The sequence below is a fragment of the Notolepis coatsorum genome, assembly GCF_963971535.1.
Source record: "Notolepis coatsorum genome assembly, chromosome: 14".
Lineage (NCBI taxonomy): Eukaryota > Metazoa > Chordata > Actinopteri > Aulopiformes > Paralepididae > Notolepis > Notolepis coatsorum.
The window spans coordinates 50,890,273-50,908,244 of NC_140178.1; the positions used below are offsets into that span (position 1 = coordinate 50,890,273).

Genomic DNA, 17,972 nt, shown 5'->3' on the forward strand with positions numbered 1-17,972 from the left:
CCAACGGAGCCTTGTAGACGACTGAGTAGGGTATATCTGCAGAGCCACTTGGTAACGAGTGCAACACCGTGTAATGTCCGTGTGGATCGTTGGAGTAGGGTATATCTGCAGTGCTGCAGCCCCATACTCAGTGTATAGATTTGTATTAGTATCATAATCAATCACCTGTTGTTGAATAAATACCATTACTTTCTAGTTATTACTAAAAAACAGTATATATAAAACAGTAGCTGTATAAAAAAAAAAGTATAATTTATATAATTTAATTAAACATTTTTTTTTTAATGTATGCACTGGTATCGCATAAACAATGTTTCTGTACTGGAGGTGTACAGTATTTCAATAGGCAACCCTGAAAGGATTATTTCTCTAGAAAAGCAACACAGCCAAAACATAGGCATTGTATGCATAAAAGGGGCAAAAGCTAAAGTTAAGTGACTGTTACTTTTGTAGCAGTAGTTTGATTTGATAGTTTATTTGATAGGGACAGCACATGTTAATGAACATCAAGTACAAAATACAAAATGTAAACATGCAGGGTTGTAGCAAGAGCTAATTTACACACATGCACGCACAGTACAAATATACATTTATTTTTGAAAAAAAAAAAACTATTTTACTTGAAATATTTTCACTGTGCTCCTAAATATTTTTGGGTGCTCCTAAATTTCTTTGTGTGCTCCTAACTTTTTTCATTTAGGAGCACCTGTGCCCCTAGTGAAAAAGGTTAGCGTAGAGCCCTGCACAATAGAGCATCCTGACTGGCAATATCACCTCCTGGTTTGGGAATAGCACCGCACAAGACCGCAGCAGACTACAGAGTGGCCCGTTCAGCCGAACGCACTTAGACCTATCTCAAACCCTGCCCTCTTTTCTTGATCCTCCAATCACAACTGTCGCTTACCTTGTCCGAGGTAAGCGACAGTTATATATCGTATTTGCATCGCGTCCCGCTCTGAGCCTTACGAGATACTTCTATCTCCTGTGATACTTAATGTATCTCCCACGAATAAAAAACACATGCACCCCACCTGTATGGGGCCCCGCCCCTTACGGTGGCACCACCCATATAACCATGACTCTGGTCATGAAACACCCTTCCTCTGTTTTCGTCCCAGCGTATTGGATGCGTGCACCATACGAGACTAGCGGAATGAAAAGATTAAGGAAGATTAATCATGTTGGAAGCTTACCGGAGGTTGCTGGCCCCTGGCATCTTCGACGCATGTTTTCGGCGACACGACGGGCCTGTGTTGATGTTCCTCGTTTGATGACTGCACATCGAGGTTCAGCTGTACAAGGCTGGCTGTCGGGCCAGCTTGTACTCAGGTAGGCCCTGTGTCTTCAGGCATGGGTATTAGTGTTAGTAATGCTGGTTTGTTTTGTTAACACAACCATGTTGTGTGTTGGCGCCGGGGGCAGGATGGTTTGGTGAACGTTCTCTGCAGGGAACGGTTTTCCAAGCTGTCTTGGGCGTGCTGCTAAAACATCTGAAGCTATGCTACATGCTATCGCTACTGCCGCATGCAATTACTACTGCTAATTGCTATGCTGTTTTAATGTCTCCGCCGTGAGATGTTGTCACTCTCCCGCCTCTTGCCCGGTTCATCAATGAAGGTCAGTCGGTAGCTGTTGTGGGGCTTTTTGAGTTCTATTTACCTTTTTCGGGTAAATGGGTTGTCAACGGGGTAGGTCGTGGCTAGGTTCCTAGCCAGGTATTTTACCTTGTGTTCCGGCGGGGTTTGTTGAACGGTGTTCCCATCTGGGTTGGCGTCGGGTAGTGGGGCTATGGGTCCAGCCGACATGATAAACATGTTGCGTGTCTGTGCACAGGCAATTGTTGTCTTGGGTCCCACATTGCCTGGCGTTAGGCTGCAGTAGTATAAGGGCAGGGCCGCCTGGGAGGAATGTGAGGCCCTGTGCGTTTTTAGACGCGAGGCCCCCCACCTCCTGGGGCGGCCCTGTGTAGGGGGCTATTGTTTCGTTTTGTCACTCTGCTATGAGAAGGTCTGTCTTGCTACAGCTTTCTCTCCTCTCAAACCATTCATACTGACGGTCAATCGGTATACTGGGGGAGTAGTGCGGGGGGGGGGCTTTGTTTACCTTTTTTGGTAAATGGGCTAAACTAGGGCTGGTGTTCTGTTGTGAATATTTTGAATGAAGACGGGTCTGGTCCGTCTCCCCTTAAACTTTGTGTGTATGGGTTTGCTCATTCTACAGTTTTTTGTGGTTTAGCTCTTTTATTCATTTAACCCTTTCATGGTGCACACCACAGTGGAGGGTGCTGTTTGCAATCACCACTGGTGCTCCATGTTAACATCAGTCCTTTGTTTTTGATATATTGAAACAATGCCCATGGGTGGGTCGGCCTGGCGAGTGGCTGGTGGGCTGTTAAGGCTTGTACCGCCACGGTATGGAATTGGCAACGATTAGAACTGTGTTCGAATTGCTGGTTTTTTCTATAAAAAAAATGGTGTCTGGTGGAGGGGCCTTGAGGGCCAGCCGACGTCGACACATTGCGCGAGGTTGTTGACGTTATTAGCTTTGATCCAGCCGCAAGCTATAACCGCTCAGGGTTCCCCTCTCCGCAGGGGATTTTGGTCTTCTGCTGGAGCGCGGGCGGTATTGTCCTAGGCCCTACACCGCCTCACACCGCGCAGCCAGAAGAAGAGAGAGCACGGCCTCGTCAGCGGCGATGACGGGGTCCTCGACAGGCGGCCATGTTTTTCCCCCGCCAGAGGTATCCTGGGCGTTGATTCGACAGGTGTCCACAAGGCCGACAGCCTTGGCGGCCGAGGGATCGGCCATGTAGGATGGGTTCGGCTTGAACAAACAAGCCGTCACCGTCCTGCCGCGAGCAGCCCGCTCTCCGATCACTCCCTTCCCCAACACCAGCGTAAGAAGTGGGCTCTGATTGTTTCCTTTGGCTGCGGGCCGCGTGCCTTCGTTGATGCGCGGGCGGCCCCCCTTTTTTCGCTTCTCATGGGGACAGGGGCTGACACCCAGTTGATGGCTGAGTCTGGGTCTGTCCGTGAGAATGTTGTGCTGTCAAGCGGCTCCCACACCTTGAACTGTGTTGGTTGAGCCTGGTGTTACGTCTGTCAACTTAAGTGTTGTCAGCAGGGGGGCTCGAAACCTTTTGAGGCACACAGTGCGGGCTTCCCCGGCCTCGCCTTCGCCAGGCCAGGTATCATGTTGGTGCCTCCCACTCCTGAAATATTGGCAAGTGGTCGCAGCTCACATGGTTTGGGGTGGTAGTAATATCACTGCAGGGCTACGGTGTGTAGGAACCCATGGGGGCCTTACACCTTGCATGTCCAGCTGCAGAACAACTCCTTCAGCATGTTCTGGAGGGGTGTTCAGTGGGGGGGCTTTTTTCATCGGAAGCCCCCCGTATCAGATCGGCCCTTTCTGTCGGGGTTCCCCCTTGGGTGCGATTGCCTCGTGGGTGTGTCAGGGTCAGGTGTTCCGACACGGAACGCGCTCCTCGCACGGTTCCGGGGTTGTCTACGCACAGCGGGGGGATTGGGCCAACTATCTACAGTTCCTGGCGGACCTGCGCCACGTGACGGCGGGTGCGTTGGGAGTGTCGTCACATATGACTACGGCAGTACCATATGTCGAGGTAGATGGAGAGAACGGTGAGGCGGGGACTTGTGTTTACACAACCCCACCCGTTTTCAGGTTTGGTACAGACCCTGTTGTCGGGGTCTCCAGCAGGGACAGCTCTGGTCAACGAGATCCAATCTCTGTGGACGAAGCAAGCCATCGTCGTGGCGTTCTCCTCCCGGTGTTCTCAGCCCGAGAAGTCGGGAGGGAGGGGTGTAAGACCCAGGCTGGACCTGTCCCATGGGAAGGTTCAGCGTTTTTTGGATCGTCTCCTACCTGTTGAACACTGTCAGGTGGGGGTCTGGTTCTCCTCCATAGACCTGTAGGATGCGTATGCGCATCCCCGATCTTCCATCCTAGGGCTTACCTACGCTTCCTTTGCAGGGTTAGCGTATGAGTACCAGAGGCTGCCGTTCGGTTTTCTCTGGCTCCCCGCATCTTCACCAAGTGCGTGGAGGCCGCACTGGGGCCTCTGCGTCGTCCGGGGTTACGGAGTGTTCTGCCCTGATGACGTTCTGGTCCTTCGCGGTCAAGGTGGATCGTCAGGTCTCATACCAGGCAGGTCTCTACCAGCCTGGGGTTGCTGTAGACTGGCTGTAGAGTATTCCTCTTCCCAGTCAACGGTTGGGGGGCTATGGGCATCCATCTCAGAGCGTGTTGTCAACACGCTCGGGAGGTTCCGTCCTAGGACGGTTGCGGCGCTGTCTCACGTCGCGTTTTCACCGACGCCTCCCTCGCTGGTGATGCGTCGGGCCAACGCAGTAGGGGGCAGCTGGCAAACCATGCTGCCCGGTCTGCGCTACGTTCAATGTGTTGGTGTTGAAAGCGGTCCTTCTGGTCCACAAATGGTGTTGATCAGGACGGACGATACGACGTCAGTGTCGTGTATCGACAGACAGGGAGGAGTACGCTCCCCCTGTCTGCACCAGGCGGCGGGCGGCTGGCTATGGGCGTCCTCCATCTGCGCGGCCTGAGGGCTCCCCACATCCCCGGCAGGGAGAATGTGGGTGCAGGTGTACTGTCGCGGGGCGGCCCTCATCCTGACGGTGAGGATTGCGTCTGGACATGGCCAGGCAGGTCTGGGACCGATGCCGTGCCGCCAGGGATTCTTCCCCATACATCTGTTAGGTCAGTTGTTGGGACGGGTACGTTGAGGGGCGCAGGTTCTTGATCCTGATGGTGTTACCATCTGGAATGCGCATGCTCCCTCCACTGTCGCGCTTACGCGGGCAGATGACGTATGTTCCAAGTGTGGTGTAAGGCGGGGGGCCGGGACTCAGTCTCCTGCCCCCTGGATGCTGTCCTTGGTTACCTCCAGTCTCTCCTTGATAGACTGTCGGCTTCGACGGTGAGGGTATATGCAGCAGCTATATCCTCCTATCATGAGGGGTTTGAGGGGATGTCTTGTTCAGCCACCCTCTTGTGAAGCGTTTCCTGCTTGGCGCTCGACGCGTTAAGCCGGTGCAACGCTCCTTGGCTCCGACTTGGGATCTTCAATTGGTCCTCGGTCGGTTGTCCTTGGCCCCGTTTGAGCCGCTCGAGCAGGCGCCGTGGGGACAGCTGTCCTTCAGGACCGCGTTCCTTCTGGCTGTCACTTCCGCTAAACGCGTAGGTGAGCTCTGTGCTCTCTCGGTACGTCCAGAGTGCCTGTCTTTTCGGACCGATTGCGGTGTCACTCTGCGACCTGATCTTGCTTTCGTGCCTAAGAATATCCGGAGTTCCTTCCGCTCCCGGGATATTGTGGTTCAGGCGTTTCGTCCTCCTCCTCACACTAGTGAGTTAGATGCGGGCCTTCACCTGTCATGTCCAGTCCGTGCTTGGGGATTTACCTCAGCCGTACTCAGGATTTCAGGGTTACCGTCCAGCTTTTTGTCTGTTACGGTGGGGCTCGTGCTGGTAAGGCACTGTCGGAGCAGCGCCTGTCCTAGGGCTGGGCGATATGGAAAAAAATCATATCGTGATAACGATATGATAATTATATTTTATTTCTCGATATCGATAATTATCGAATTGCTATAAGTATAAAAAAAATTAAAAAAAAAAAAAAAAAACATTTTTTTTCTTTTTTTTTTTAACAACAGATGTATGTTTATTTTGCAGCAATTCTTTGTCATTGCTGCCATCTTTAGTGTTACATCCCCTCACACTCCAGTTCTCAGGCTGCAGCTGGTTTAAAAGCTAAAGTAAACCGGCTTCTCTGCTGGCTGTGGCTCCAGAGGAGTTGAACAGTTCTGGCTCTGCTAGTTTATTTTCTATCTTTTGGCGCTTTTTTGGTGGACAAACATGTGCACTGTGACTCGTGACTGGAGTCTAGTTCTGCTAGCACACATGCCTAGCCTACTGTGTACAGACGGTTTCAAAATGTATTTTAAATTAGAAAGCAAACAAAATAAATGGACAAGAGAAAAAGAAATCTGAATTTGGTCAGTATTGTCATTTGGACAAGCAAAGCCATTACTTTAAGTTGCAGGCAAGAAAGACAAGTCTGTCCACTGTCTCTGGTTTTAAAACTGCCCTGTTGCAGGTAAAAAAAATAAAAATTATAAAAAAAAAAAAAAAAAAAACGATTTTTTGATTTCTTTTTAATTTCGATATTCGATATCGATTATTAAAATATATCGCAATATTTATCGTTATCGTTATATCGCCCAGCCCTAGCCTGTCCCATTGGTTGTGCGAGGGTGTTACCCGCTGCTACACGTTGGCTGGGCAGGATCCCCCTGGGGGCGTCAGGGCGCACTCCACTCGTGGGGTGGCTGCCTCTGCCGCTCTCCTGGGTGGGGCCTCGGTGGAGGCCATCTATGCTGCAGCTTCATGGTCCTCCCCGGGCTCCTTTGTAAGGTTTTTCCTCATGGACATGACCGGGGGTTCTGTCTCCCAGGCGGTTCTGGGGTCTGTGGCCTTTCCTGCTTCCCGTCCTTTGGTCGGGTAGCAGGAGTGTATGGGTATGGGCCACAGTGTGTTGAGTCACACGTGGTTCCGCCTGTACGGTGTGTTCAAGGGGTTCTAGTTTCCCTCTTGTTCGCATTCAGGTGGAGTTGACTGCGCCCCCCCTTCATTAGGGAGGATGGGGTGACAGGGCTCCCCGCACCCCTTGATGTGGGCTTACGGGTCCTCAGGGGGTACATCTGTCGGGTCTCGCGCCCGCTCTTCCCCATTATCTCGTAAGGCTCAGAGCGGGACGCGATGCAAATACGATATATAACGATAGGTTATGTAGATAACCTAGTTATATTAGTATTGGCTGAGCGTCCCGCTCTGCGCGGCCCTGAGTTCCCTCTTGAGGGATCTTTTCCTGGGACGGGTTTTGACGAGGAAGGGTGTTTCATGACCAGAGTCATGGTTATATGGGTGGTGCCACCGTAAGGGGCGGGGCCCCATACAGGTGGGGTGCATGTGTTTTTTATTCGTGGGAGATACATTAAGTATCACAGGAGATAGAAGTATCTCGTAAGGCTCAGAGCGGGACGCTCAGCCAATACTAATATAACTAGGTTATCTACATAACCTATCGTTGTGATTGGAGGATCAAGAAAAGAGGGCAGGGTTTGAGATAGGTCCATTGGAGGGGGGCTTCCCACTCTCCAGAACATTTACAACAAGCGGTGCATGGGTAAGGCTAAGAGAATTATCAAAGACTCCAGCCACCCAAACAACTGCCTCTTTGAACTGCTGCGGTCAGGCAAGCGATACTGGAGTCTCATGGCAAGCACAGAAAGACTCAGAAGAAGCTTCCATCCCCAGGCCATCAGGTTGCTCAACGAACAATAACACTATGCAACAACCATCAAAAGCACTCACAGCACACATATCCACACGCACACACTCACTTTAAACAAACAACTCACTGCAGCACCCACTCTACACACTTTAGAACACCTAAACACACTTTATATTTATTGGCAAAGAATTTGCACTACAACCCATACCTCAGTACACCTTACTGTAAATTGTACCTAAATTGTACCTCATCCCATTTCTGCTTTGCACTATATAGTATTGTAATTAGTATAGTGTATAGTATATTGTATGGTAACTCAGTTACTTCTACTCTGCATTGAACATTGTACATACTGAACACTTGTGTCTACGTACGTGACTTCTATTTTATACTTGCTATACTTATTTTATTTTATACTTATCCCTTTGTCTAGCACAGTCTCTGGAGCATAACAGAAAGAAGCATTTTGTATAAAAGTATTCTGTACTTCTGTATGACAACTAATAAAGAAACTTGAAACTCGTTGTTGGCGCTATTCGATTGGTGGGCAATAACGAGTAAACTTATTTTTGCCGCAAGATGTGTTAACACTTTGAGTGCCAGCCACGAGAAATCTCGTTAGTTCATGCCATGCGTTGAGTGCCAACCGACGAGAAATCTCGGTTTTAATCGTTTTTTTTTTTATTATTGATTTCCATTCATTTTTCATCAATCTAGCCTCACGTTCAGGGAGCGAAATAAACTTTTTGACTCACCGGCCAGTGGCGGGTAGATGGGAAGAGTCTACCCGCCAAGCATATTTCTTACCTGCCAAAAAAAATTGATTAAAAAAATATATATATATATTTTATATAAAAAAATTTTTTTAATAAAATATATATTATATAATCATACTTGTAGTTGTATTATCTGCGAGACATCGCCACCACGCAATAAGTCAAAATGCTTGCTATCTGCAAACAGCTCCACTGTCTGTGTGTATACTTGAGTAGCCTCCAGCTCCAGCAAGGATTCTCCGGCCCTGCAGCTAGACCCTATATTCAGCTAGACCCTACATTCAGCATGCAAGGATTCTCCGGCGATGCAGCTGGACCTATTTATAACGTTACCGTTCTTTTGTCAAATCACATTCAACATGCCCTCAGCTAGAATACGCATTCAATCAATGTTATAAGACATTGATATCAGGAGCTATCTGTAGCTACTGCTAGCCCGGTAGATAACGTTAAGACAATTTAGTTTACTGGGACAGATGGATCAACGTGCGCTAGCTAAGCTAGCTAACGAGGGACCGGAGGTATTATGCACTCGAGTAGACTATTGCTGGAGCATTTGTTGATATCAGCAGCTATCAGTAGCTAGCCAGCTAGATACCGTTAGACAATGCCTCGTCATGTATTAAACTAAAAGTGAATAGTTGACTGGGTCATTGTTTAAACAGTAACATTAGCTCTTGGAGGTCCGATATAGACTAGAGCAGATGGAAGTAAACAAGCCAAATGATAGCTTCTGATTGGTCATTTGCTTTTTTTCTCATGAAACCAGTCACGTCACTCTACTGTGATTGGACCTAGTGCGATGTGGGACTTGTAGTTTTTTAACGATCTCGCGGCGGAGAAAAAAAAGACGAGCGGCTATAATCTGTACTCGCACAAGAGTATCGTTATGAAGTTATGAACTACACGTCTACACGCCACACGGCGGGCAGCCCTCTAAGTGTCATGCGCCAAAGGTAAAAACAGCCCGCCCCTGGCGGGCGGCGGGCTTTAGTTTCGGTCCCTGCTCACGTTACCACTGGGACTCTGTCTGAGTTTGAACAAGGAAAATACCGCCCCCTATCGTCTGCCAGATGGTAATGCACCCTTTGGATTGGATTGAATGAAAAACGCATGGGGAAAAGAAAGTCCGGAATCCACATTTTACTTGTCAGGCATGTAATCCGAGCCGATTGCAGTCTTCGCCGACCCGCAGAACAGCGTGGAATCGATATTTCCAGTACCCAGCGTTGGATCAATAAACGCGATCGATATTTGGAATGGCGATCGGGAATTGGAATAATCTTTTTGGAGAACATCTGATCTGAGGTAAGGAATCTATTTTACCAGTCTTGGGATAATCAGAGCTCTTTTCACCTATATCTCAGCGTGTCCCATATATGTGTGTGGCTGTGAGTGTGTGTGTGCTGATCAGGAAATAAGATAATAGATTTTTCAGCCCGCTTCTCTAGTGTGCATAAGTAGACATATACTATCAATAATCTAGCATTTATTTGAAAATTATTCATAAATAGGCCGAAAAATGTCAACGTGTTTTGTGTATTACAGTAAAGCGCGATTCCTGCAGAATCTATTTTTGTTCTGGAAGTTTCAAAAGACGAGCGTTTTTCAAAATGGTATAAAACGGAAATTAACCGATTAAAAAACAATCCGTTTCGACAATGTTGACTGCAAACAAGTCATTGATAAGCGACGGGCGTATTAGACACATAGCCATAATTTAAGATATAGTTTATGCGTTTGCAAATGTGATCGCCCTCCCATTGACTACAGCGCAGTTTAAAAAAACAAGCGTTTTTCAAAATGGTATAAAACGGAAATTAACAGATTAAAAAACAATCCGTTTCGACAATGTTGACTGCAAACAAGTCATTGATAAGCGACGGGCGTATTAGACACATAGCCATAATTTAAGATATAGTTTATGCGTTCGCAAATGTGATCGCCCTCCCATTGACTACAGCGCTGGAACTCGAGCGCTATTTTTGGCTGCCCCTGCTGGCACAGAAAGTGTTAAGGGGGAGTGAGTTTTAACTTGCAGTACTGCTAACGTCCACAGTCACTTCACAACACTTGAAGTCCATCGTGACTGTGGATTAGGGCTGGGCGATATGGCCTCTAAATGATATCGCGATATGTTTTGGCCATATCGCGATACACGATATATATCGCGATATTTTGACATTTCCTCTAAATCACTTAAAAATGCTTGATTTAACCCTTTGATGCATACAGTCACCAATGTTCCCCCTAAGGTGCGCCCGTGCGCGCACATGGCAAAACGCTCCCGCGCACATCTGAAATCAGTCGCACAATTTTTTTTTCTTTTTTTTTTTTTTTACTTTTTTTTTTTATTCAACAAACATGACCATGTTCACGTCTTAAACTCATACTGAGGCTTTAGTTTTGGTTTTAAATTGCATATCATCATTCATTTATTTATTGTCACACAGAGCAGAAGAATTTTGCCAAAACAAACCAATAGTATCCAGCATCAGAACGGCAGACCAGCCACACTCTCAGACCCAAACGCATTTCCTTTGATTTAATTATACATCAAATGATTTATGTCAAGGATTGCAATGCCTCGCTTGAATGAAGTTAACTTTTCACCTGGATAACGTCAACATTCAGGGTGAATGTAATGTGAGAAATTGGGATAAAAAAAAAATATATATATATATATATATATTTTTTTGATCGGATCGGGAAAGATCGGTATCGGTAGATACTCAAAAATCACATGATCGGGATCGGATCGGGAGCAAAGAAATGTGATCGGGACATCCCTAACCATCCCTAACCCTGTTGCGTGTGACGTTACCAAGAGAAGCCCCGCTTTCAGTGCTTTGTGGGCAGCGCTACTGCACGCTCACACAGACACACACAACAGATGAGGAAGTGGACAGATCCGACCAGCATTGCTGGCTCCTCACAATGCAAACGCGAAAATGTACATTACAGATGAACTGCAGAGAAAACTTCCAATTTATCATCCCGGTCGAGACTAATTGGAAGCGGAGTGCAACGCGTGCAAAGCTTGACCATATGTTTATGTGTCTAATAAAGGTGCTGGCGATCTCAAAGCTCACATGGACACAGAAAAACATTACTGACAGATGATTGAAGAATGCAGCTATACAGAGAGAGAAAGAAAATAATTTAAAACTATTTTGATGCCTCAAAATTATGTTTTGGTTTGATAAGATGCTTATGATACAATCATTCTAAGGATTATGTGTGTAATAAATTTGTTTAGTACACTAATTGCAACAAATCTGAAACTGCATAGTGCACTTTTAAATTAGTATCTTTGTGAGGTTACTGTTTTATAATTTACATTACATTGAAAAGATAAAGATATATTTTTTAAAGCTGGATTTTCTAATACAGAAGAGGTATTATTTAGAACATTACATCATATTTTTCTTGTTATTTATTTTGTCCAGTAAGACTTGAAAATATATATTATTTTGTCATAGGTTAATTTAGTTATTTTCTTGCGATTTGTCAGATAGTTTACTTTAGGCATAATACAGCATGTTGAGTAACTTTGGTTATAGAGAGATATTATTTTGTTATATAAAATAATATAAACAATAATTTTATATCCATACAGAGGAGGTATACTTTAAATATATTATAATGATAAGGCATCTTTGAGTAAACTTTGATTAAGTATCTTGAGGCTGAAGGCAGAGTGTCCTCTTTAAAAAAAATCACAATATGGTCACCCTTGAAGTCGCATTATAATTCACTTAATAAAATAATGACGAGTCAGCCTCCTAAAAAGACAAAAGTTAGTGACACGACTCACACCGCCGCCGCCAACCCAGCCAAAGTAAGGACTATGCTCAGCTCTGTATCGTCAATCAATGGTCAAATAAATATTTGATTAAGGAATATAATATGCCTTTTTGTATTATTTCTCTGTGTATCAGCAACATGTATATATTTTTATGTTAGACATTAAGGGAAATTAAGATTCTCAGATTTTTTACAAACCGCCGCATATCAACTAACCGGTTAATCGGCAGGTGACGTATGTTGCTCAGTAGTTGCTGATGTCTGCTCAGGAGGTTTGAGTGTTTGCTCAGACCAAACAATAATTAGAGGGAACATTGACAGTCACGCCAATATGATGATTATAATAAGTCCCTTCAACATATGTTTGCATTAATAAAACAATGAAGATGCTTTAAAAAATAATTTAATGAAAATGTACTAAGAGTAGTCTACTGACACACTAGTCTAAGCTGCCGTAGGTGATGACGTCACACTCGAATGTAAACAGGAAGAGATGGAGATGGAGACACACGGAGATGGAAATTGAATGATATACAGAAACGAATAACCAATAAATATGAAGTTATGTTTAAACTGCTGTTGTCAAGGGCGGCTAGGTGGTGTAGTGGGCAAGGCACTCGCCACCAATGTGGAGACGCTGGGTTCGCGTGTTCGAATCCAGCTCTCCACATTGTTTTCAGTTTAGCTGGTCGTCCGCAGTAATACACATTGGCCGTATTACGGGGAGGGAAACTGAAGGGTGGGGATCGGGCGTTGTGGACAGCGACTCCTACAGGTCGGTTGGTGCGCCTGCGGAGTAGAATCAGGAAGTGTCGGGGGCAGCGTGAGCCTCCCACGCGTTACTCCTCGCCACTGAGAGATCGAGCTGCGCAGGTGAAAAGATGCGACTGCTGTTACCTCAAGTACCGGAGGGGCAGGGCTGTACAGTGCAACATATATGTCGCACGTGTGACACTGACGTCAGTCTGTGCGATGAAAGGATTGACTTCAATAGCACTGGTGCGATGGCCCGCGATGGCCCGCTATCCACTTGGTACTTGTAGTCTTGTGCGATTAAATCAGCGTTTCCGTTAGCCGGTAATTACCGGTATTTGACCGGCAAAATCTGTTGAAGTCCGACATATTTCATCTCTCCGGTCTTAATGTCCGGTGAAAATAATTCCCTGAGTCTAAGCACAATTTGATTATTTGAATTGTATTAAAATAGGCTAAAATTAAATAGCCTATGCGATGAACGAAACGATCATTACATTTGTTTCCTCGTTGCTTCTTCTAATAATGACAACGACGTTGTCAGCGAGTCTGAGCGAGAGCTTAGTGCTGGGTGTGCGAACTTTTGTGAAGCTGCAGAGCCATAGCACCAGCAGCACAATGCAGTATTCCAGCAGTACTCCAATTCAGCCATTTTCAGCCAATGTTGGGTGGGGGGCGCTGCTGTGCGGTCCCCAGAAAAGAGCCAATAACAGCTGGATCAGCTGCTCTGCAGCGCCATACTCTTTGCAAATAAGTCGTTGCGAGGTGGAGAGAGTCGTCACGCAAACCACGATAATGTTGCCGTCTCTCTGCTTTCTCAGTTCTTCGCTTGATATAATTAATACAAATGTCCAATATAACGGAATTCGTTAGCTCATAAAAATGTGATTATAACAGACTGCTGTTTAGTGTCGGACCGACTGCCCACATACGCGGTCTATTTTATTTCAAGTCAGCAGCAGCACGGAGTATCGAGGGACTTATTTTATTTGGAATATATTAATGACTGTATACGCAAAAGTAGCCTAGTTTTAAGTAATACTATTATAAATCTACATGCCTTGAGGATGACATTCTTTATATAGCCTGCCTATCAATTGTTTTAAAGCTCAATAAACTATGACCGGAATTAATCTCATTTGTCCGGTAGATTGAAATCTTGCAGGTCACGGAGACCGGCAACAATTTTTTCTAACGGAAACCCTGGATTAAATACAATGTCCCTTCTGCGTAAGACTCCATATATCAAACACCAAATCCCATAATCCCTAGCGAACAATATCCCCGCGAGTTGCGAGCAGTGACTCATATCCGCTCGGCTCAGCTCACAACACAGCAGCGTTTGGAACGCGGACATTGAAACAGAGCTAGTGGATAGTGTTGTCGCGACCCAAAACAAATCCCTGCTGTTTTATTCGGCAACGGGTCAAATGCATATAACATGCTTTGCAATCCTCGCGTCATAAAGTCCGAAATGAACGTTACGTTAGCATGAGCTAACAACAAGCTGTTCATAGCCATATAGAGAGAACAGCAGATGGGCAGAGTGAGGAGGAGGGGGCAGACATTCTCCCTTCTCTGTGTGTGTGTGTGTGTGTGTGTGTGCGTTTGGAAAGATCACATGAAGTCAGACAAGTATATTATATTGATAGTAAATGTACTGAGGGTGGACAGATAATGTTGATATTTAAACATAAAAAATACAATACAAAATAAATGTATTCATGATCATGCAACATAAAACGGTTGCGTGTTGTGAGTTCAAAAACATTTAACTTAAAGTTTAAAGCTCAATATATCAAAACGTGGCACTTTACAGTGAACAGGAGGTCTATGTGTATTAAAAACAATAGATTGTTTTTCCTTTAAAAGTCTGGAAGAGGTCAAAAATAAAAATGTCAAATGATATTTCCGTTGCCTTTTTTTAGTTGATTTAAATGTTACTGATTGTGTTAAATGGGCTTATGTTATGATATCGTCTCATATCGATTGCAGGCACCTGCATCGTATCATATCGTGGCATATATCAGCAAATATCGTATTGTTGTCCAAAGAATCTATATCGTATCGTATCGTGATGAAACTGGTGATTCCCACCCCTAGTAGAGTCCATACACCCAACACCAAATCCCATAATTCCTTACACGTAACGTGTCTGGCTGTGTGACGTCAACTTGTCAGCATAAAATGACAGCCAAACATGGCACTGCAACTAAATAACACAAATACAATAGGCACATTTGTGACTGTTACAGATATAACACATTTTATACTTGTGCTACAAGATTTTGGCCTGTGCTACAAAACGATCAACCTCTGTAGCACCAGTGCTATGTGCAAAAAAAGTTAACCTACAGCCCTGCGGAGGGGACTTGTGCTATGTATGACTTAGTCCACATTGCAGCCGGCTTGTGGGAGGCAAGAAACAGCGTTCGTGACAGGGGAGGGTTGAATTGGATGATACGAAATTGGGATGGGAGAAAAATATAGAAAATGGGAGAAAAAGTGGATCCAAAAAAAACTGCTGTTGTCAAGCGTTGTCAATATAACCCACCCCCTTTCCTCACGAATGGAACTAGTCTTGTAGAGTCCGCTTTGACCGTTTACCAGGGTTAGCAGCTATCGCTAGTTAGCTTAGCATAATCCTAATGGATACCTTGGTTAGCAGCTACCGTTAGCTCATTGCTCGTGTCAATTAAATTACATGTTATTAAAGGTCCGCGCTGGTCTGTCTAATGAAATTACAACCGCAACATTATATCGCACTGTACAGCCCTGACTAGACTAACGTTAGCCTATAGCTCCGCCGTCCCTGCTACACTCGGGACCAATACACTAACGTTAGCCTATAGCTCTGCCGTCCCTTCTCGAGGAAAGCACTGAGAGTGTCTCTCGGCCACGGACGGCGCCATATAAACTAAATACTCGATGTTCGCGATATAGTACAGTACTACATCTCGGGTAGAACAATCCGCGATACATCGAGTATACTCGATATATCGCCCACCCCTACTGTGGATATACTCGCGGTACCTCCGTTACTCTCACCCCCCTAAACTCACTCCACCCAGGGCATCCAGGTCTATTGGCACCACTGTAGCCGGTCTCGTATTGCCATCTCTGCGTTGTGTTACAGTTCGACCCCTGTTAAGGGATTGCCCAGAGCGGGCGACATCGCAGACCACTATACCAAGAGGTATATTCACTTCTTGGTATAGTGGTCTGCGATGTCGCCCGCGGTGCGGGAGACCGGGGTTCGAGACTCGCTCAGGACAAGCCAATTCGAACCGGCCACACATCCTGGTACACTGCTGTGGCTAGGTAAGAATTAGAATAGCTACAATGTGCTTGTTGTACACAACTTGTAAGTTGCTTTGGATAAAGATGTCAGTTACATGACTAAATGTAAATGTCATTACATATACTCATGTAAACTTGCATGCTCGCTCGCTCTCTCTCTCTCTCACTCACAAACACACACACAGGTTTGGTCAAAGTAGCCTACACAGGAAATTATTTCAGAGTGAGCAATTCCAGCTGGGGATAATTCTGTTCTTATGATCATGAAAACATCACGTTAACAGGAGGTGGACTAGACCAACAGTGCAGCAGGCTCAGTGTCTCCTAACCAACTTGACCTGACTGACTCCAAACTGTCAAATCACAGGTACCTGTTAAATGCCTGCACTAAGCAGCTACATTTCATAAATCATACACCTATTCATTCACATATAGGTCATACTCTGGAGAGGCCTTCTCAAAACAGCTTGCAGTAGGCTCAAATAAATCTGTTATTATGACCGCGGGTCATCATTACAAACATTCGATCCCACTGTGTGTTGTAAAAGACACGGCGCGTCATGTTTCCATTCCCACAGATTCTAAATATGGAAACGCTCTCGCAACACAGTCTCCATATTATTTCCTCTTTCCTGAAGCCAAGAGGGAGAGAACACTGAATAAACGGAATGAAAAAACACCAGTGCCCCCTCTCTCTCTCCACACTGGCTACACTTCCCTCTTTTCTCTCTCTCTACTTCTCCACAGCATTCTGGACAGTGGTCCCCTATGGCAAATGCATGACACTTTTACTGTATAGAAGACTCGTCACTTCTGCCTCACTCAGAAGAACCCCCGGGTCAACATAAGGTCCAGGTCAAACCCAGCTGAATAAATACAGAACAATTAAAACCATTAAAACGCAGTTGAAAACGCAGCGCGAGAGAGCAGCTCGTACAGATACATCACCACCGTCCTAACGGGCAGCCAGACCGTCTCGAGTCAAGTGGTGGCGGATACAATGTAGCCTTTCACGGCGAGAACTAACGCTGGCACGCCGTGCGGATATCGCGTGGGAACGGCTTGTTCTTTATTAGAACACGAGCGTGTCGGTGAATAGCGAATTTATTGAGATTAACGTGAAATTAATTAATGAATCTATCCTGTGATTAAGCAGAAGAAAAAACATTAAAGCTTCCGGACAGTCTGCACTGCCTGGTCGTGTCTAGCGGTGTCTGTTCTAGACAGAGCGGAGCCTGGAGCTGCGAGACCGAGTCAAAGTTTATGGAGATGGATTGCTAGTTCCAAATGCAACATTGTTCATGACGATATTGGTCCGTAATGATAAATAAAGACAGCGTGTTCTCACCTTCTCTCGCGGCCCGCCAGCTCTCCCCGCCGCGTCAGCTGAGCCCGTGTGAGATGCGCGAGCAGCCTGTTTTTTTTTTTTTTTTTTTTTTTTTTTTTTGAGACAGGTCGGAGCAAGAGCACGCGAGACGTCGCGAGAGTTTATGATCAGGTCTCCCAACAGCAGAGTGAGATTAGAGTAAAACTCTCACTTTTCTGGGTCATCGTAGTAAACATGCTCTCTTTTCTCAGGGATGATTTATCTGTATGGCCTACAGATCTCTTTCTCCACCCTACCCCCACACACACCATAGCGGCATAGCCCCACCTACCCTACCACCACCACCACAGACTGACAGGGATTATTTTCTCTCTCTCTCTCTCTCTCTCTCTCTCTCTCTCTGACAGCATGGGATAGCACAAAAAGACGGAGCGACAGGAGACAGACATCAATCGGGTTGGAGGGGGGGGGGGGGGGTTGAAGGCAAGGGAGAAGGAGAACAGGTGGGTTTTGAGGCGAGCTTTGAAGGTGGAGAGTGTAGGGGAGTCTCTGATGGACTGAGGGAGGGAGTTCCAGAGTCGGGGTGCAGTGCGAGAGAAGGCCCGATCACCAATGTTTTTGAGTTTGGATGTCGGGACAGTGAGGGAGGCAGTGGAGGAGGACCGGAGGGAACGGGTGG

General features: G+C 46.0%; 1 protein-coding gene across 1 annotated transcript in view; it reads right to left on the minus strand.

Annotated features, from left to right (window-relative positions):
* The window catches only part of LOC311239971 (carbohydrate sulfotransferase 12-like), a 95,041-nt gene extending 77,689 nt beyond the window's left edge, over positions 1-17,352 (minus strand). Inside the window, exon 1 of the mRNA XM_084328439.1 lies at positions 17,315-17,352. The gene's annotated coding sequence lies outside the window, so the exon portion shown is untranslated. The remainder of the gene's footprint in view (positions 1-17,314) is intronic.
* Between the last annotated feature and the right edge of the window lie 620 nt (positions 17,353-17,972).